Source organism: Zalophus californianus, chromosome 4, assembly GCF_009762305.2.
Source record: "Zalophus californianus isolate mZalCal1 chromosome 4, mZalCal1.pri.v2, whole genome shotgun sequence".
NCBI classification, from domain to species: Eukaryota; Metazoa; Chordata; class Mammalia; order Carnivora; family Otariidae; genus Zalophus; species Zalophus californianus.
The window spans coordinates 155649362-155671102 of NC_045598.1; the positions used below are offsets into that span (position 1 = coordinate 155649362).

The 21741-nt window shown below is 44.2% G+C and overlaps 1 pseudogene; it reads left to right on the forward strand.

Annotated features, from left to right (window-relative positions):
• The first annotated feature begins 15081 nt into the window (after positions 1–15081).
• Positions 15082–21741, forward strand: part of LOC113925576 — a 55716-nt pseudogene continuing 49056 nt past the window's right edge.

Genomic DNA, 21741 nt, shown 5'->3' on the forward strand with positions numbered 1-21741 from the left:
GGAAGCAGCCTGCCGCCAATGACAGATGGGAGTTGGTGGGTGAATATCTCAATTCCCTCACCCTTGTTCTATAATATCACCCAGAGGTCCCACTGTGATTGACCCCCAGCTGCCCACAGCAGGAACCTGCTCTTTAATGCACACTATAGACTTCCTTCTCTTCCCTGACTCTCTTCCCCACATCCTTACTGGTGCTTCCTAGAATTACTTCCCAAACAAGCTACTTGCATTCAAATCCTTGTCGAAGGTGGGCTTCCTAAGACAGCAGGCAAGAAGGCGGGGGCAGTGAGGAGTGGCTGGCTCTCAGCAATGACATGAAGATGAGCAACACTGTCAGAAGGCATCAGAGGACATTTGGTCTCAGTTTGATTCGTTCTTATGTTCTTCCCACCCTTGCAACCTTACCCCCAACTTTGAGCCTTCCATGGTCACGTACACTGGTACCAGTGGGTATGGACTCAGAATGGTAACTCAGTTTGCAGTGAGTCTGAGAGAAATGTAGTCAGGCAGTGTCTTAGTGCATTCAGGCTGCTATAACAAAACACCGTAGACCGGGTGGCTTATAAACAACAAATATTTCTTTCTTGTAGTTTTGGAGGCTAAGAAGTCCAAGACCAAGGCACCAAGGGCAAATGCAGTATCTGATAAGAGCCTGGCTTCTAGTTCATAGACGACATCTCTCTGTGTCCTCACATGGAGAAGGGACAAGGAATGTCTCTGGAGTCTCTTTCATAAAGGCACTAGTCCCATTCACCTCTCAAAAGCCCCACCTCTTAATCCCATCACCTTGGGGATAGGATTTCAACATGTGAATGTGGGTGAGGGGGACAAATATTCGGTCTACAGCAGATGGATAAACTGCCATCAAAGCAAACCCCTACACACTGCCAAAGCGAACTGGACATGCTCTGGGATCTTTGCTGCCTGGGTGGGCTCTCTTGTGGCTCCCCTACTTGCCTGGAATTTCCACAGCTCCTCTCCCAAATGATCACGCACATCACCCTTAAAGTGTGGAACCCCACAAGAATGATATCACTTCAGGGTCAGGTCGAGGACTGGGGCCCTGTCTCCCGGTGATCTCTCTTAAACGCAGATCCAGTCATGACCTGTGTTTGCTCAAAACAATGACTCCCCCTTGTTGTAGGGTGACATTCAGATTTCGTAAGTGTGACTCTTCTGGCTGTTCATAACATGCCCCCACCAGCCTCTCTAGCACCTTCTTCCACCACTCCTCCCTGTGGCCCTGAGGGAGCCACACCAGCCTGCTATTCTCGCCATCGCGCAAATGGGCAACTTGTTGGCCTATCCCTGCAGCTTCGCTCTTGCTGATCCTGACTCCTGAATCCCCCTCCCTCTCATCTGGATCTGGCAACATCTCTGCTGTAAAGCTGTTCAGAATGCCTCTTCCATACCTAGCTAGAAATTAGGGTTCTTTAGGTCTGCTTTGTTTTACTGTTAGCAAACTTGACTGCAGTTAGTTGCATGCAAATCCGACTTCTCTAACAGAACCGAAATGCCTCGAAGGCCAGGTCTGTGGCTTCAGATTCCACACACCACTAGAGCTCCATAAATACTTTTCTGCTTTAAATGAGTAACAATAAGCTCTTTAAAGAGTACCTTTCTCCTTTCTTGTTACCGTATCTTTCAGGGAGAATAAGTTAGAGAGAAATCATTTCCACTGAGAAATCACTTTAATATAAGGCTCCCTGAGTAATAGCAAAATTTTGCTTGAAATAGCAAATTTGCAAACAGCATCAAGAAATCCTAGATATGTTTCTGGTACAAACCTGAAGGTTCCTGGGGCGCCTCGCTGGCTAAGTCCATGGAGCATGTGACTCTTGATCTTGGGGTCATGAGTCTGAGCCCTATGTTGGGCTAAGACTTTACTTTAAAAAAAAAAAAAAAAAAAAGCAAACCTGAAGTTTCCACAAAGGAAATGAGGCTCCCAGTGCCAGGATCTTGGGCCATTTCCTGGGATGATCTCTCTCTCAGAGATTTTTTTTTTTTTTTAAGACTTATTTATTTTTGAGAGAGAGAGTTTGTGCCAGCGGGCGGGGGAGGGGCGGAGGGAGCGGGAGAGAGAATCCAAGCTGACCCCGAACTAAGGGAGGAGCACTGAGCCTGATGCAGGACTCGATCTCATCACCCTGAGATCAGGACTCTGAGATCACAACCTGAGCCAAAACCAAGAGTCAAACGCTCAACACACTGTGTCACCCAGGCCCCCCTGAGAAATAAAGTTTAAAAGAAAGAAAGAAAAGATTTCAAATACAAGTAACAAATATATGCAATTCCTCAAAAGGAGCTTCACAGCATTCCCTTTCTCCTTTAGCCAGGAACCCTCGGCAACTGCGATTTCAATATTCTTCATTTTGCTCTGAGAAACTGGTGCAACCTAAGGAACAGTTAAGAGTATTGGCACCAAGGAAAACCTAGGCTCTAAAAGGACAAGCAGGTGCTTTGCTATGCAAAATGACCTCAACAAGTTCATATTCAACTTCAACAAGCATTTAAAACATCTTACATATGAAAGTAGAATTGGCCTAAGCTACATTAAAAATAGATCTTCAAAGCTGGAGCGCTTGAATAAACATTTGGGACACAGGTCCTGAGAAGGGAGGGCTGGAGAACAAGGGAAAATGGCTGAGAGGGGCAGTAGGGTCCTCCTAGGGCTCTAAGGAGCCACCCAACCACCACACACCATCCTTCCTTTGAAATAAGAGAGAACATCATAGGGACTACTTGGAAAACCCAAGCTCCTTCATTTGAAAAAGTAATGGCACATGGATTTATAAGCATTTTCTTTCCAATTCTCTTCTTTCTGAAAAATAAATCAATTTTTTTCTATCCATTGCCTAGCTCAAGCTCTGCCTCGCCACCTACCTGGGGTTTTTTTATTATTTTTAATCTGCTCTCCTAGCCATGCTGTGGATGGTCTCTGTTTCACCAGCCACAGTCCCTTTGTCGGTCTCCTCAGCTTGATCTCCTTGTCTGCACACCCATCTCCAATTAAACCATTGTTTTAGGTGGTGGCCCCATTCCTACTGTGGCCCGAGCTCGTGGCCCGCGCCGACCGCATGGCCTATCGCCTCCTTCTTTCCCACCCTCATCTCACTCTGTGTCCCGGGCGTGGGCCCCGTGGTAGGCTGTTGGCCTGGTGGCCCTGAATGAACCACACCTCCAAATCGTTGCCACGTAGGAGGGCAGCCCCTCCTGCGTCGACCCTGGGGTGGCCCAGGCAACTTGCTTTGTGAGCAAATAGGAAGCAAGCAGAGGTCCCATTAGCGCTTGTCTATGGAGGCTTCCATTCCGGCCAGTCATGTGCCCCACTGTAGAGTGGCCTGAGCTAGACCACTGCCTATGGAGAGAGACCCTGATGGATGAGATGACTTCCCAGTGGAATGCAGCCATGTGACATCAGCTGCAGCAGGTAAAGCAGAAAAGCTACCCACCTGAGTCTGTTCAACTCTCAGACTCATGAAAACATAATAAATACTGTATTTGTTTTAAGCCACTACGTTGTGTGGTGTTTTATGACACAGCAATGGATAACAAAAACCGTCCCCATCTGATCTGGTCTCAAAGCAGGCCCAGCCAGGATATCGTCCCACCTGGGGCAGGGTCAGTTTCTGCGTGTCTCCAGGCTTTCTCCACCACCTGCTGACCCAGCTGCCCCAGACCCTGGGGCACCACAGGCATCTGCTTTGGGAGAGTTGTGCATCTGGGCTCTCTGAACAGGAAACCGATTGAGAGAAAACTGGGTTACGTGTGACTCACCTCATTCATTCCTAAGCCTATATTATATCTATCGTGATGCTGAGTCATTGTTTGGAAACGAATTCAAATTTGCATGGTCTGTCAGACAAGGAGCGGGGTACTTACAGTTTGGGGCTTGTTTGTTTGTTTCAAAAATGCACTCTTTGTAACAGTGTTGTCTTTTGTATTACTTTCCTCCTCCCTACATCTTTTAGGGTAAGAGGGTATCCACAGCTTTAGTATTTTTCAAATTATTTTTTAAAGGAGAACTTTTATTTTTTTTAAAAGATTTTATTTATTTGAGAGAGAGAGAGCACAAGCAGGGGGAGCAGCAGAGGGAGAAGCAGGCTTCCCGCTGAGCAGGGAGCCCTGATGCAGGACTCGATCCCAGGGCTCTGAGATTATGACCTGAGCCGAAGGCAGACATTTAACTGATTGAGCCACCCAGGCGCCCCTAAAGGATAACTATTTTAAAACAACTTAAAAAATTTTTAAATTTAGCTCCAGAAATATTTGAGAAAAAATGATACTTACTTTTCATTAGGAAAGCTACATTTTCATTTTTGAAGGGCTACTTGCAAGCTCAGGCTAATAAACTTATTTTTGGTCCATAAATTTGCACTAAAGGGCTCTGGAATTTTGGAGGAGTGGCCTTCATTGAGAAGTGGTCTTCCACCCTGTGGCCTGAGTGGTGGATTGCCAAGATATTGACACATCCGGTAGGAATGCTCAGGGCCATGAGCACAAGGGCAGAGGTGATGGGTCTCATCTGTCCTGTATTCTCAGCCTTGGGCACAGCACAGGCACTGAGGTGTGCTTCATAAATATTTACTGCATAAGTGAATGGATTATTTCATGTATGAGGAATGCGGTGCCTTGGAAACATTCGATTTTCTCTAAGAAACCATACACCTTGATAAGTAAAAAAATTATATATATATATATCGGCTAAACGAAGCTGGTGCCCCAAAATTAGTAAAAACAGGTTCAGTACTTTCCTGCAATCCCTGTGTCAAGTATTGATGTGAAAACAAGTCCAGTGTATGAACAAATGAACTCTACAGAAGGTCAGTAAGAAATGAATTGTATGTGTGCTTACTATGCATTTCATTTGAAATATGAAAGGGAAGGCAACATTTTTAAAGCAAAAGAGACTTTAAGTATCATTTTTTTGATTAAAAGCAATAGTTGGCTTTATTTTTAAAAATGCAGATATGTATAAGTGAACAAAATAAAAACTACCCCTACAAATAATAAAAACAAATTGTTGTCTGTCCTATGCACACACAACAAAAGTGAGGTTACATTTTTGCGACATGCTTTATTTTCTTACCAATGTGTCATGCATAACTTCATTTTGTTAAATATTCCCCTTTGTTATCTTTTCAAGGGTTGAATTGTGTTACTCCATTTAGTGTGGTATGAAATTATTATAGCCTATTTTCTAATTTTGGATGTTTGAAATTTTTTTACTATTATAAAAAGTTCTATTTAAACATACTTAAAAATGAATCTTTGCAAATATACATGATTTTTTATAGCCAAATTCTAAAAAAATGGATTTCCTGAATTAAGTGGTATGCATTTAAATTTTTTGATACAAATTGTTATATTGCCCTCCAGAAAAATATTGTACTTATTTCTGTTTCCCCCACTTAGCTTCTGGACATTCATTACCACTAATTATTATGAGTGTTTTTGTTATCTTTATAAGTATGATAAACAAAAATAATAGCTCGTATTTGAAAATTAGCTGATTATTAGTGATATTGGGTATTTCTCTAATTTTTTCTCCGATTATTAGTGAGATGAGATATTTTAATATGTTCAGGGACCATTTATGCATCTTCTCTTGTCAAATACCAATGTAGATCTTACGGCTATTTTTTCTACTGTAATTTTTTTTTAATGTATTACATAAGAATGATATTAACTCCTTGTGATGTGATTTGCAAATATTTTGCCTGTGTGGTCATTTGTCTTTTAGTATTGCTTGATATTTTTCTCTTTTCTAAGATAATGCAAGAATCTTTGAACGATCTTCATGGATTTTAGCAGTATCATTTGGTCTCATTTTGCACCTGATTATTTTAATGAGTTTCAGATATTGTACATGCAAAATTGTAGAATAATTTCAGGTCTGTGAGGATGCTATCTTCCTTCAGGGAGGACTTACACTTGCTTCTGGAAGAAAGCTTAGGGTCCTAACAATACCGGATCAAGCTAATCTAATTCCCGAGTTGGAGATGATTGGAAACTGGGTTCAGTGTGAAGGCTCATCTATTTCCACACTCTGTCCCGATCTTTCAGGATGCCAAAGCAATGCATGGGAGTTTACTAGAGGCTTCCCTTTTCAATTATCCTTGTACTCTAATCTTTGTCCCCTTCACTCCTCTGGGTTCTCAAAAGGGAGGTTGTAGACAACCTCTCAGCCACCTGCTTTGGAATTAGCTAACACTTCTAGGGGTAAAGCATCCCTAGATGCTGGGTTTATGCCCCTCAGTTTCCGTCTTCTTTTAGACCTTGGCTATGCCATTTTTCACGGGCTTTTTAGCTCTCAGATGCCTTCAAGCAAATATATTTTAAACTCTCTTCAGTTTTTTATTTTATTATTATTATTTTTTAAGATTTTATTTATTTGTTTGACAGAGAGAGACACAGCGAGAGAGGGAACACAAGCAGGGGGAGTGGGAGAGGGAGAAGCAGGCTTCCCGCCGAGCAGGGAGCCCGATGCGGGGCTCGATCCCAGGACCCCGGGACCATGACCTGAGCCGAAGGCAGACGCTTAACGACGGAGCCACCCAGGCGCCCCTCTGTTCAGTTTTTTAAATTGTTTTCCGCAGTATGGTTGATCTCAATTGCATCTCAGTTGCTTAGTCTGCCATTGCTGGAAAACTGAAATTCTTTTGAAAACATTAATTCAGTTGGAATGTATTTAGTTTTAGGGTGAGTTATCCTTTCATTCCCAGTATAATTCATCAAGTAGTATTTTTAGGACATGAACTATCACCATTAACATACTGTAAATGATTATATAAATCATGGTTATATAAATATTTGGGTCTATTTCTGGACTTTCTATTCTGTTCTACCCTTTTGTATATCTCTGCACCAGAACCATGCCATTTACTGGGTAGAGTCAATTGCTCTAATTTTACAATACATTTTAATATTTGGTGAGAGTTCTCTTTTTTCCTTTTTGCAAAAATATTTTGGCTCTTCTCATGTCTTTGTTCTTTTGAGTGAATTTTAGGATTTTTAAATTACCTGTCCCCCCAAAAAAAAATCTCATTGAAACTTTAATGGGAATTTTATTAAATTTATATATTAGTGTGATAATTCACAAATTTTAATATTTAATTCTTTTTTTTAAAGATTTTATTTATTTATTTGACAGAGAGAGACACAGCAAGAGAGGGAACACAAGCAGGGGGGAGTGGGAGAGGGAGAAACAGGCTTCCCACTGATGCAGGGAGCCCAATGCAGGGCTCGATCCCAGGACCCTGGGACCATGACCTGAGCCGAACGCAGACGCTTAACGACTGAGCCACCCAGGCGCCCCTTAATATTTAGTTCTTAAAAGCAGAAGCATGGCATAAAATCTATCTAGACAGGTCTTTTAAAATTTATCAGTCTATAAGTAAGTTATCTTTTATTCCTGAGCTTTCTTAATATATTTCCGTCTATACATTGCCCGGGGTTTTTCAAGTAGTCAGTGTCTGCTGCTAATGATTAATTTATCTCATCTTGCTCAATATTTATGCCTGATTTCTCTTTTTTTCTTTTCTTTTCTTGTCTTATTGCATTAGCTAGAATATCCACTATCCAGAACAATGTTAAATAATGATGATGATAATGGACATCGTTGTATTCTTTCTGATTTTTAATTGGGTTGCTTGTAGGATTTTCTTGTTAAGTATAATGTCGGCTATTGATTTGAGAGAGCTACTTCACTGAATGAAGTTTTGAAAATAAATATTGATAAAAGCTGCGTGATCTCAAGTAAAATATAAGATGTAAGATAGTTATGGCCCATCTGCTTCCTATAGCTTATATTTGTCTCTTAGGTTGGGGTGTATTAGCTTCTTGGGGCCGCTCTAACAAAATGTCGTAAACTGTATGGCTTAACACGACAGAAATGTATTCTCCCTTACACAGTTCCAGAGACTAAAATCCAAAATCAAGGTGCCAGCAGCATCAATTCCTTCTAGAGGCTCTGAGGAGGAGTCTGTTCCATGCCAATCTCCCAGCTCCTGGGGGCCGTTAGCAATCCATGGCGTTCCTTGGCTTAAAGATGCTTCAGTCCACTCTCTGCCTCCATTGTCACATGGCCATTTCCTCTGTGTCTGTGTCTCTGTGTCCAAATTTTCCTCTTCTTAGGAAGACACCAGTCATATTGGATTTAGGCCCCACTCTACTAGGATGACCTGCATCCTAATTGGTTCCATTGGCAAATAAGGTCACCCTGACAGGTCCCAAGTAGACATGAATTTTTTCAGGATGTTATTCAATCCAGTGCATTTGGGTTCTCCAGAAGCAGCTCTGAGATGAAGACTCTGTGCAAGTCATTTATTCAAGAAGTGCTCCCAGAGGAGGCCAGTAAGTGGCGGGAAGCAGAAGGAGCCAAGCAAGGCTGTGATGGCAGGTCAGCTTTTTTGGAGAGATGGTGCTTTGACATAATCAGGAAAGATCTGGCCTAATAAAAATGATGCCTCACAATTGTGCCCACCTGAGGCAAGGGACCTGGACTGTCATACCTTCGAACCATGTTCATCATGAGATAAAGGTTGCCTGGGAAACTGGAAAATCCCAGGCACTTCTGTCTCCAAATATGCAGTAAAGTCTTTCAGTAACGTGAGGGAAACTTTCCAAAGCAAAGTCATAGTCACAAGCTGTTAGAGTAAAAGATCACCAAACCTAGGCAAAGGGTACACGGGGATAGTGAAGAGGCCCCAGGAAAATCACCAGTGTCTGCCACAACATATGACTATTTTTGGCGTACGTAGATTCATCAGTCAGAAAATTTCTTCAAGTATGCCCATTATTTTTTCTGGAAATCTGCCACGCCTACTTAGCGTAGCTTCTAACATTCTTCCCTAAGTAAGCCCTAGATTCCTTCAGTTTCCTTCCTCCCTAATTTAGTCACCGTTTACAAAGTATTACAAACCCTGCTTTACTGTACTCACTTGTAACTCTTCCTATTTGAGTACAACCCTAATTCCTAGATGTGTTCAACAAAGCTCTGAAGTATGCAGTGACAGGAAGTTGTCAAGTGGAAATACTGGCAATAATAAGAGAGCATCAGAAGTGCAGGCAGCCAGCCGAGAAGGTAACAGAGACAGTGGGAGACAGATACTTTGTCATCAAAGTGATGGAGGCAGGGACCTCACTCACGAGGCAGGAGAGAGAAGCAAGGATTACACAAGTTCTGTTACACGCCCCCCATACACACACACACACACACACACACACACACACACAAACACACACGCAGCAAACATACAAACACATGAATCCACAAAATCCCCAAAACCAGAATATGGTAGGTCCAGTTTGGGTCTATGCTATAACGACTCTGGAACCTAGGTATGTTGGGGGAACCACAAGAAGTCTCTTTGAATGAAGTCTTGTAGGAAAGCATCCATCTGAAGAGATAAGAAAGGCAGGCTCTGCCAGTGTTAGAGAGGAAGCACAATTCTATAGATAGCATGTCTGTCACAGAGCCGGTCCTTTAGCTGAGGATTGAGTCTAAGTTCAAAGGAAAGGAGACTGTGGATAAAAAATGGAATGACCTCTTCTCACAAAAAGTGAAATGTGACAATGGGAGCACCGGACAGCTCTGCACAGGGACCCCTGTAATGAGGGTGAGGGACTCATCCGAGCAGACAGGCCTGGATACTTCTGTCTGCAGCGGGTACGGTCTCACGTCAGCATAGGGCTCTGGTGTCTTGTGAGTCCCACGGCATCAGCAGAAGTGGGTGTCAGGGACCCCACAAATAGGAGCAGATGTGGTGCCATAGTAGGAGACTTTGGGAACATCAGAGGCCATGGTGCCGGCATCTCCCCAGGAAGACAGGGCTGGAGCGGGAGGGGAGGATGAGAGCTGGTATCATGTAGCCAAAATCTGTGAACCCATGTGAGACCCTCCAGGAAACAGGTGAGAGTGGGTGAAACCGACTTCGGGAGAGCAGGGTAGAGGTTCCTGTGTTTGTCCAGGTCCTCCGAGAAGCAGGCACCACGCCAGGATGAGATGTCAAGGGACCAACCAAGGACAATACCTGTGAAGGGAAAAAGATGGAGCCGGCGAAGGCAGGGAGAGCCTTCAGACTGTGCTGCGTGTCTGACCCCTGTGAAGGAGGAGTGAAATAGGAAGAGTCTCGAAATGCAGGCCAGTCCTCAGAAGGCGTCAGCCAGGCTGAGGTCAGTTCTGGAGCCCACATCTCCCCGTTGAGGAGCCCTGTGTCTGGCCACGCCCAGGACGTCCATCATGCTCAGTTGCTGGCTGGGCGCAGCCCATGGGAAACATGGCCGCGTGTGACACATATATGACAGTAGATCCCGAAGGGCTTCGGTTGGAGCCATCGGACAATCCTGCTCCCCTCTTCATGACTACCACAGTCCCATACTGGCCGATGGTGCCACCACAGAGAAATATTTGTTACAGTCTGTGAGGCCTAATGTGAGCTACATGGAGAAACTCGGGCTGCAAATAGTTACAAATTGTAAAACTCTTTGGAGCTTAAAGAGTTATACTCTTATAGTTATCTGGACTCCTTTATTCAGAACTATGCCCTTGTTCCCTCACGATGCCTGTTGACTCAGGCGCATCTATAGTAGATAATATTAGAAGGCATCAAAGAGATTCTGGAATTACTGATAACTTGAGCAGACATGGTCAGAATGAGAACTTTGGGCCTCAGAATATCAAAAGATAACAGAATTGTTAGCATTTCTCTAAATGTTCATAGGGTTGGCTAGGGTGATAAAAGTGAGTCTATGTGAAGGAACTCAGGTAAAAGAGAAACAACCAGCACCCCTGCTCTAGCTGTCCAGCTGCCTGAGGAATAGAAAGACTGCTTTATATGCCCAAGATTTCAGAACACCGCTGAGGGGAAGGTTTTAAGGGGACTGAAAACCTGACCCAGTGTGCATCTGCAATGATGCCATTTGTCAGGACTGTCAGTTTAAGAATTATTTCTTCAACTGGTGCTTCTGCCACATCAGGTTGAGCTTGTTCACCAACACACAGCACCTAGGGCTTACCCCTGCAAAGTGTGAGAGGTAAATACAGGACAGGGAAAACAAGGACGTGCCTAGTGCTGGCAACTTACTGAACGAGTTATGTCGAGAGGGGATGACAGCCAAAAACATAAATAGCATCACTATTAAAAAGTTTAAATGAGTTCATGCCTGACAGATCATTAGTTGTGATTTGGGGGGTGACCTCCTTGGATCTTTAGAGGGTGACATCAGGGTGATTGTCCTGTTTGGGCCATAACAGTATACTGGGGCCTCTGTGAAAGCCAGATTGCTGAACCAGATGTACGATGGTTCTCATTTAAATATTCTCAAGTGAATGAATGAATGTGAGGAAATTCTAAGGCAGCCAGCCGTTAACTTCTGTGGTTGTGCTAGCTTCCCCTCATCACACTTTTGGTGGGGTTGCCAGGCTTTCCAACCAAGAAGACGATTTCATGGGCGCCACCCAGATTATCTACATCTGCTCAGCTCTAGAGGATCCTAGAGTCCACCTAGTCTGTGAGTTTCTTTCTACACAAGGTGTTGAACCAGTAACAACAGCACCTAGAAGAACAGAGGTTGTGGAAACCCTTTTCTTTCTTTCTTTCTTTTTTTTTTTTTTTAAGATTTACTTATTTATTTTAGAGAGGAGGGGGTAGGGAGAGGAGGAACAGAAGAAGAAGGAGAGAGAGAATCCTCAAGCACACTCTCTGCTGAGTGCAGAGTCCAAAGGGGGGCTTGATCCCAGGACCAAGGTCCTGAGGTCATGATCTGAGCCGAAATCAAGAGCTGGACACTTGACTGAGCCACCCAGGTGCCCCTGTGGAAACCCTTTTCAAACACATGATTCCAACCCATAGAAAAGGAGCAATTCTGATTGAAGCTATGGTTGGGAGAGTATTAGGAATTGAGTGTAGACAGCATGTCACCCATGCCCATCCTTTCCCTGTCCCCAGGGAAGTCCTCAAGACCCCTCTTCAGGGCATGTGGCAAAAGAAACCAAGGTATTTAGAGTTGTTAAACTGGATGCTCTTTGACTGTGTGATTACAGAATGCCACACCATACATGGCAATCAGAGTTTTCTGGTGAATGTCGATGGGCTTTTCTAAAAAGCAGCATGGTGGCCTGGACAGAACATAGACTTTAGAGTCAGAAGACTTGGATTCCAGTGTTGACTCTGACACTAGCTTTATAACTTTGGCTAAGAACTTCTCCAAGTTTCACTTTCCTGGCCTTTATGATGGGGAGAACAACATCTCCCTCAAGGAACTCAAAACGAGATGCCCATATTGTCTTGGCCAAGAAGGGACAGTCCTGCCCACACAAACATTCTGACAACCTTTCGTACCTTGATTCCCAACATCCCCCTCAGCGCTCCTGTCTTTGGCCGTCTACTCTGTAGATACCACTGCAGTCCAAAATCAGTGTCTCCTGGGACACAATCCTGTTATCGCCATTTGACTCAACCTACCATGACCATGGGTAAAAGGCATCAGGACACTCCTTGGACTAGCCTTGCAGGACTCTGGCTGCTGAAGTGGGAAGCAGTAGGTGGGCCTCAGACTCTAAGGCCTGCTCAGTTTCTGAACTAACTCAGAGTCAGCCTTCCTACTGGGACTTGGGTTCCAGGTGCTAAAGCTACCCCAGCTGAGAGAACATGCAGTGACTTCACCCTCCAAACCATAAAACCTTCTGCCTGTTGAATTCAGGCAACCCGATTTTTCACCCCAAATAAGCATCTGTCCTGACTATAAGCCAGAGGGGGAAATCTTTAAGTCTGCAGTGGACGTCTGCACAGGGAAAATCAAACATTAGCCAAAACCAAAGACTGAGAATTTGGGCTCACCCCAAATGAGTCCTGGCTGCGTAGAACAATCAGAAAAGTCACCAAGGAGAATCCTCTCCAGCCAGGAAACAACAACGGCTCTGGGCTCCTGTCTTGGCTTGGCTAGAATCCAGCTGTCACCATAGTTCCAGCCTTCCTCATCAGTCAAATGAAAAAATTGGATGAAGGCACCCCCTGGTCTTTTATAGGAAAGGTGCTACGAATACAGGAATTGAGTCACACGCATTATGTACTCCCCAGTGGCACCCCTCCCCAGCCCCATATGGGCACGTGGGAAAATGGAAGGAAAGCCAAACGTTCCAATCTGGCTTATATGGGAAAAGAGGCCCTCAGTTCTTAAGAAATGGAGTAGAAGCAACACCTTGGCCTTCTCACAATTTATGCTAAATGATGCACCACCGATCTCTTTAACACATGTTCTTGTAACTCCTGATCTCAGGAGATAGGCTCCCTTCTGTTCATTGTGAGGGAGTTAGCAGAAGTGAAAGGATGTGGGTAGCAAGTAATAGGGAAAGCAGGTTCTTCAGGCCCCACCCCCGTGGATGCCTGGGAATTCAATCTGGGGAATATCAGATAAGTAAAGAAATCTGTTAATGGTAGGAAACGGAGTCCAGCTCCACAAACATAGAAGAGAACGGGCCAGATCCTAAAGGCCCCTTTCCTTTCCAGAGGCCATTGTTTCCATCTTCTTGCTGATAGAGAGGATGAGACAGAAGCTTATGTTTTACCTGGAACACGAGGTAGTACTGTAATCGCATGTTCCAAATGTTGAGCAGCCTGACAGGAAACAAGAATAACAGAATTTGGCAGAAGGAAGGTGGGAAGCAAGAAGCCAGAGCCCAGTGATTCTGAAGGAGAGAATCAAAGGAGCCAGAATGCATGTCTCCTCCGGGCTCGGCACTGAGAACTTTGGCGTCGGAGGAGGTGTCCGGCCAGTGGGCAATGCCCAGTGGGTCCTCCTCCAAAACCTTCCTTGCACCTGCATCTTGTCTCTTAGCCGATCGGAGGGATTTCGTGACAACCCAAACCCATTTTACCGCAGTTTTATGTGAAAGGTCTTTATACTGTGTCTGCCACTCTTATATCATCAGGCTTACTATGTTTCAGCCTGCCTTCAGAATATTTTTGGATATTAGGGAACCAATAACTGATAATAATGACCGTGATCATGATCATCATCAAAATAGTTAAGTGCTGGAAACTCTCCCACGCACTTTGAGTATATTTTCTCACTAAGGTAAGTATTATTATTATTATCACTGTTTTACAGAAAAGAAACCTAAAGCTCAAAGAGTTAAAGTAATTTCCTCGAGGTTACAAGGCTACTCAGTGGTGAAGCTGGAACTCTAACCCAGAACTACTCGCACCCAAATCCATATTTTTAGTAAACCCATATTCTCAAATAGGCTGGACAACGCAGCCAACAGCGAGCAGGGGGCATTTAGCGAGCACTCACTAGTTCTCAGATCTCCCACGACTTTCTATCGATAATCTCATTTAAATATTCATGGAAGCCTACAGAGTAGGTACTATTATTACCATTCTTTTTTAGTTATTGTTATTGTTACAGAAGACAATGAGGCTTGAGAGTTTCAGTAACTTACCTGGGATTACCTGGGAATCCAAGCAGTAGATTTCAGGTGCAGCCCTGGGCAGTCTGACTTGTAAATTCATGCGGTTAGCCATGGGGTTAAATTTAGAGAGAACGCTTCCAACTCACTGATCCAGCAACACATGCTGCACGTTGACAATAATCTGAAATTCCAGGGCAAATCCTATCTGTTCTGCAAGTTCAATTTCATATTTTAACTGCTTGGGGCTCTTCCCACAAGTGTAATGTTTGGTACGTGGTTGATCACCAACAATATGGATCTTGGGGCAATTTCTTTGCTCCCTGATTCATGCTTGGGCTTGAAATATTTATTGCACACCACCAGTAACTTCCCAGGCAAAGGTAATAGTCCTGTGTGAAGTGAAAGATGATGAGCTTTATCTCCCCATGAAACTTCGTACAAACCTTCCTAAAATCAATCCATGGCCAACTCCATACTTACTTTGGTCCTAGTGACCACGCTGCCAGGGCATAAGCCCTGTCATTAGTAAGGGCCAGGCTCTCAGAACTATGCTGGCTCTTCTGCAGAGAGCCTCTGTTTCATAAAGGGCTTTGGGATTTTCCAGCACTAGATTTCTATTTGACCAAAAGTTCGAATCTGTTCCAGGCTTCCTTCCCCCAGTCACCATGTCCAGACCTCCTACACTTTTGAAAAGGCCCACTAAAGCGTTTCTAACGTTCACCTCCATTTCCTTCAGCGAGTTTGGAGGTAAGTTTCCCAGAGTCTTATCAGCATGAAGAATCATGAGCTGTTTCTGATGTGATCCGCCCACTTCCCAAATCCCCCACAGGAATCCATCGTAATTTGATTCCAGATTTTAAAAAAAGAAAAAACATGGGTTCTTCCGTACAAATAAATGCAGGTGCTCCAAGGGCTTCACAACTTCTTTGTCCTTATGTCTTGTATAACATGTTATCCACTGTCATTCGAAGAAAAAGTTTCTTTTGCTTCCTCCATCTTTTGTTTATTGTTCATTGTGTTTGTCCCTTTGGATGCTTCAAAATGGCCATTTGCATCTTTCTATAACTATGTTTCTGTCTTTTTGAACCAGAACTTGCCCAACCTTTAATTTTCTCATCTGTCAAGCAGTTGGACTAGACTAGGGCCAGCAACCTTTTAAATGTAAAAGACCAGATAGTATTTTAGGATACAGTCTCCATGGCAACGACTCAGTTCTGCCCTTATAGTGCCAAAGCAGCCATAGACAATACACGAGCAAGTGGGAATGCCTCTGCTCTAATAAAACTTTATTTATGGTTGCTGAAATGTAAATTTCATATAATTTTCACCTTTCCTGAAGTGCTATTTTACCAACCACATAAAAATATCAAAGCCATTCCTAGCTTGCCATTTACAAAATCAGGCAGTGGGCCAGAAGTGGCCCTTAAACTAGATGATTCTAAATTTCCTCCTTATTCTAAGTATCATGGCATTTTAGAACTAGAAGCTAGCAAATCCAGTCACCCTGTGTCCCACGGAAGGAAAGAGTGGCCCCGAAAGGCAAAGGGACTGACCCACACTTACATAGCCTGCAGGTGAATGATAGTTCGGGACCATCACAGGAGTCGGTTGGCTCACAGTCCGGGTCACCCCCACCACTGTGCCATGCCTACAGCTTGCAGACACATATGCTGGGTCCCATTTATTAGCAGAGGACATCACTTTAAAAAAGTTACAAGTTAGAGGCACCTGGGTGGCGCAGTCAGTTAAACATCCAACTCTTGGTTTGGCTCAGGTCGTGATCTCAGGGTCTTGAGATAGAGCCCTGAGTCGGGCTCTGTGCTCAGTGCAGAGTCTGCTTGAGATTCTCTCTCCCCTCCCACTTGTGCTCCCTCTCTCTCTCAAATAAATAAATAAATCTTAAAAAAAAAGTTACAACTTAGAGTACCACTCTTTACTCTTTCCTGGAAATTTTATATCCTAGTATTTAAGTAAAAATGTGACTTTGAACACTTTATTTGAATAAATGTATAAAGTACTTGTTTCTAATAAAACACTAAAGAATTTGTGTAGCATACGCTTTTTACGGTTGCTGTTATAGTTAAGGTCAAATTAGACAATGACTTAAATCAACATTTGTGACACTTTGATTTAAAAAATAAATAAATTAAGAGAATGTATCTAGAAATTTTTCTTGGGTGATTTGGACCGAGGTACTAAATACAAGGATATCCACACATACACAGACACACGAAGAAGGAAAAATTTTAACTTGTCCCCTCAAAGACTGGTAATATTAGCACAAATAAATTAAAAACTACCTTAGATGAGCTGTGCAGGGGACACACCACCTCTACCCTCCAAGGAGACCTACAAAGGATTAGTGACACAAGCCTCGTTGTTGCACAAGATTGAGCCAATCACCGTGCAGTCAGCCTAAAATACGAGGCACTGTTATAAAATCTATCATTCCCCATCCGAACAGATTGAACAGACAATAAGTTAGATCATTGAAAATGCCATATTTTCCTTCCCCTTTTCATCGGCTAAAAATGGATAAAGTGTTTTGGAGGGGTGTGTGTGTGTGTGTTGGAGGGGCGAGAAAGCAGCTGCTTTAAAAATTCAATGCTCTCCCTTCTTTTTTTGGTGACCAGGAAAACAGGAAGCTGAAGTTGGGAAAAGAGGGAATTTCATTAAAAAAAACAGCCTAATAAAACAAGTTTTCAAATGGTAGTGGAGGGAGGACAGTGGCCCAGGAGGAGAAGACTGCTCCCGTAATTCCCATCTGGAACCTGGCTTACACTTCCCGATTCTGCACACAAAGTCTACAGATTCTTAACTCCCAGGAGGGTCCCTCTCCGTTCCAGCAAGTGATCCAGGGAGAGACAGTATTGCAAAGAGAGAGATGAGAGACACGTCCGGTAGCTTTTCAGATGGCCGCCATCTTTCCGCGGTCACGCCGTTGTGAATTGCAGCCTCATTCACCTTTCTGAACCCTTCCCTGAGACTGTCTGCACACCCTGGGGAGAAGAGGGGTTAGGAGTTGTAGCAGCCCCAAATGATGCAAGCTCAGGTGTCCTCGTACCAGACGTGAAGCTGGTCTCATAACTAGTCAGGCCTCGATGATTCAAGGATTCAGCAAAATGCGCTGAAGCTCCCAGTTGAGAGGCTGGGATACATCTGATTTTGCAGGTGATAAACCATTGCCCCTCTGCTCCCCAGACCTTTGGGGAGCTCAAGGCTTCATCCCACAAAAGGAAAGGATCTGGGTTTACTTTGCTGAGTAGGAAATGATTGGCTTATCTTTTTCTCTAGGGTCAAGAGGCCCTTGGCCTTGGTTTACCGTCTCGAATGTGATGGCCTGCCTTCTCTGTTCCCTTAGCCACGTGTACCACCCAGTCAACACCTGGAAAGGAGAATCTGGGCAGCCCATGTCCACTCAGTCAGAAGTCCTAGATTTTTTTTTTTTTTTTTTCCTGCTCCCCTGGCTCCATTCTTGGACATTTTGATTCCTTATCTCTCAGTGCTGTCTTCCTTTTCCTACCCATTTCTAGATCTGGGGACTGTGATTCATGCTTGTTTATTCTTTTATTATGTATTCCTGCCACCTGTACTGGATGCCACCATGTGCAGACACTGCACCAAGGCTGGTGGAGAGCAAGATAAAGGAGGTCCTAGTGCGCTGGGGACAGAAAGCTTAGCAATGAACAGGACAGCTGAGAAAGAATACGCGAGTGCTTTTACAGCCTTTGCATGTGGTGAGCGCTATGAAGGATATCAGCTCACTAACTATTTATAGAGAACCTGCTAGAGCCAGGCTGAGGGCCCAATGGTGATCGTAAAGAGACCCTCCCAACCCTATTTTCATGAAAACAGACCATTAATCAAAAAACCACACTCATGAATGTTACAATTATAATCAGAGTATTTAACGGGGGAACTTAGAGTCCTGGACAGCAGGGGTGGCTTCTGGGAGGAAATGTTGAAGCAGAGACCTGAAGTGAGGGTGGGAACCAATGAGGCCCACCTAGCACAGGGCCTGAACTAATTAGCGGCCATTCACTAAATAGTAATATTTAATATAAAATAAGTAATTTGCATTTCTTTGATAACACTCTGGTCCTCTGGGTGGGGGTCCCCACTCACATCATTCTCACATTCATTTGCTCTCTGGGAAGAACTTATTGCTGACATGCTTCTCTCTGCCTGAGCTAATTACTACCCGCAAACATGAGACCAATAGCTAATTTATATTTTGGCTTCTGGGGTGCATGTCTCACTACTTTGATGAACTTAAACCCAGAGCAGTCCATCCTTCCTTGGCCTCTGTTTGTACAAGCTGGAAGATTAAGCTGGAGGAATAGATATGTCTTTATGGATTTGTAACAATAGGAAGCTCAGGGCAGCGAGCAGGTGCGCAGAAGTGTGGCTATGCACTCAGGGCAGAGCTTGGGTCACAAGTCCTCATTTCCCTCCATTGCTTATTCTTTTTAGTGCTTGCTTTCCTGAAACCCTGGCCAGGCTCAGGGAGCTCAGAAGCACTCGCAAGCCCCAGGAACACAAAGTTCTTGTTTTAGGTCTTCTCCCAGGGGCGTCTCTGAGCAAGCCATTTAGTGACCTATTGTACCTGCCTAGAAGGAAGAGTCATAGGACAGCCCTGAGCTGACTTCCCAGAGTGTGGAGGAGAATCCTCATTAAGATAATTTGGAGGCACTTAGCAAAGATGAAGTTCAGGGTCAGTTCTCAGTGGCTCCTAATAAAACCCTTGGAGCTTTTAGGAGTAGAGCTGTTGAGGAAGGGAGGGGATGGGTAGCGGGAGGCGGAGGGAGGGCAGTGTCTGGCCAGGAGACTGGCACCTGTGCTCACTGGGACAACACAGCCCGATCTCTTGTCCCGTCGTTCACGGCAGTATTTCTGCAATGGGAACAGGCTGCAAGATCTGTTCATGCTCAAGTGGTCACCCTGTTCTCTCGGGCTTTATTGAGGGACTGTAATTCATGTCCCAGCCAGCAGGTGGGCGTCCCCTTTGATGCACACAACCACATCCTCTGACAGCCTTCTCGGGTCCCAGTTCCTTTTAGACATATGATCTGTGATGATTTGAGGGCCTCACAGAAACTACGCAAGTCGCTCAGATGTGAGCTGTAGGAATTAGAATTGTTTTAAATTGTCTGTACAAGATAGCCATGTTTTAGAAATAAAATAGGAAAATTAGGGGGAAAATACCCATGATCCCATTAACCTAACACATTACTAACTATTCCCATTTTGATGTATTTTTCCCATCTTTTCCCAAATGCATTTTTTACAAGGCTACGATCATGTGCATTAAAATCAGTGTTCTGTTTTGCTTTATGTTTCTATGCAGTCTTCATAATAATCAATTTGAATGGCTAGATACTGTTCACTAAAAGCATAGACCATATTTATCTTAATTGTTCCTTATGACTTTACATTTTCTCGCACCCATTTTTCCCAGTATGGTGCCGGTATAGGTCCAGGCAGGGCCTGTGTCATGTGGCAGAGCGGCTCTCTCTGCTGAGGGCCGGCTCAAGTCTTGGGTATCTGGAGTGAGGCTAATTGCTTATCAGTCAGGCAGCGCTCCACATTGTAGATAATTAGACTGTCCTGGACCCTGGATGTGCAAAGTCAACAGGAACCTTTCTCATCTCTCATCTCTACAGGTTCTTGCTTCATGCTCTCTCCACTTCCTTGGACACATGGTGGGTGGAAAATGGCCACTCCTTAGTTCCTGGGTTCAAATCACCATTCAAGAGACATTGCCAGATGGACGTCTGTCTCTTAATCCCTACTCCAAATTCCAGAGAGGGAATCTGATGGCCCCATTTAGGCCTGATCTATCTCTCCTCTCTTCTGTCAAATACAAGCAAGGAGGTAGAGTCACCTGGTACCCACTAGAGACCTACACTATTTCTACTACGGACAATGAGTCCCGGCCCCTATCTCAGGCCATCCCTCCAGCTGTGCCCTGCACCCTGCTCCTTCTCTCCTTCTCAAAGTCATGACTCCCGCAACCATCCCAGCCCTCCCTTAGGTCTCAGTTTCCCCCATCAAGTCGTTCTGGGGGTGAGCAAACACGTTCTGGTATCTTCCAACTTAAATGATAAACCTCCGTTGGCTCCATGTCTTTCTCCATTTAATACCCAACCCCACTGCCCCGATTAGCTGACAAGGTTCTCAGAAGAATTATCTATATTTCTGTAACCATGCCCTCATCTTCCATTTTCTTCTCAGTCCCTTCAGTTGGACTTCCTTCCAGTCCCACTAAAATTACTCTGGTGAACGTCACCAAGACCTCCATCTTGGCATATTTTTATCCTCATCTATGTCAACTTTTCAGAAATATTCCATACAGTCCACCACTCCTTTCTCAAAATATCCTCTCCTCTTGGATCTGAAGAGACCATATATAATAGATGCTCTGCTGCGCCTCTCAGACTCCCCCAGGCACACCAAGCAACTCATTCCTCCAGTTGTCAGGTGTGTTGGTGGTTGATAGCTCAGGGCTCAGTGCATCTCTGGGAATTGCTCTCAGATAAACAAACTGCCTTGCCCAAACTTTAGCCCCTTCCCAGGGATAGCCCATACCCAAGGACTGGTTGATGTGAGCTCATGTGAGGGTGCAAAGTTCAGGCCCCTTGCCTCAATTTGGGATAACTCTACAGGTCCATCCCAGGTCCAGAACTCTCAGTTGGGCTGGACAGACTGAAGCTACTGTAGCATCGCCGCTGAATTTCTCCCTCTGCCCAATCCTGCTTCCCTCATTTCCTTAAAGATGTTGTTCCTGAGATCTCCTGAATCTCCATCTCAGGGTTTCTGTCCAGGGCACCTGACCGAGGATAACAAAGTCCCTGGTTTTCCTCTTGCCACCTGGATGTCTTCCAAGTTCATCCCTGCACATCTTCATTCCCGGTTTCTTCTCTGCCTCAACAACTTTAAAAAGCCTCTTTCTCGCTCTTCCTGTCTTTCTGATCTCTCTTTAGCATTCTTCTTTGCTGTGTTTGTATTATCTGGTTGTTACACAGGTGCTAAATAGAGAACTGATAAGATAGTAGTCCCAAGTCTATCAGTTTTCCTTAGAAATGGCCACATTACCCAATGGCCTGTACTCGGGTTGTCTGAAATCTTAAGGAAGAGAGAAACTGCAGGATGGATTTTATCCACTGGGTCAAATGAAATGAGTGCAGCAATATTTATTCTTCCATAATTGGTTAAGTAAATAGTATTTACTCACGGACCCCTAAGAGAACCTGATATACAAAATCAGACCAGTGATGGTAAAATTATGTACTTAGCTATTATTTTGCTGTAAGTACATCTCATTC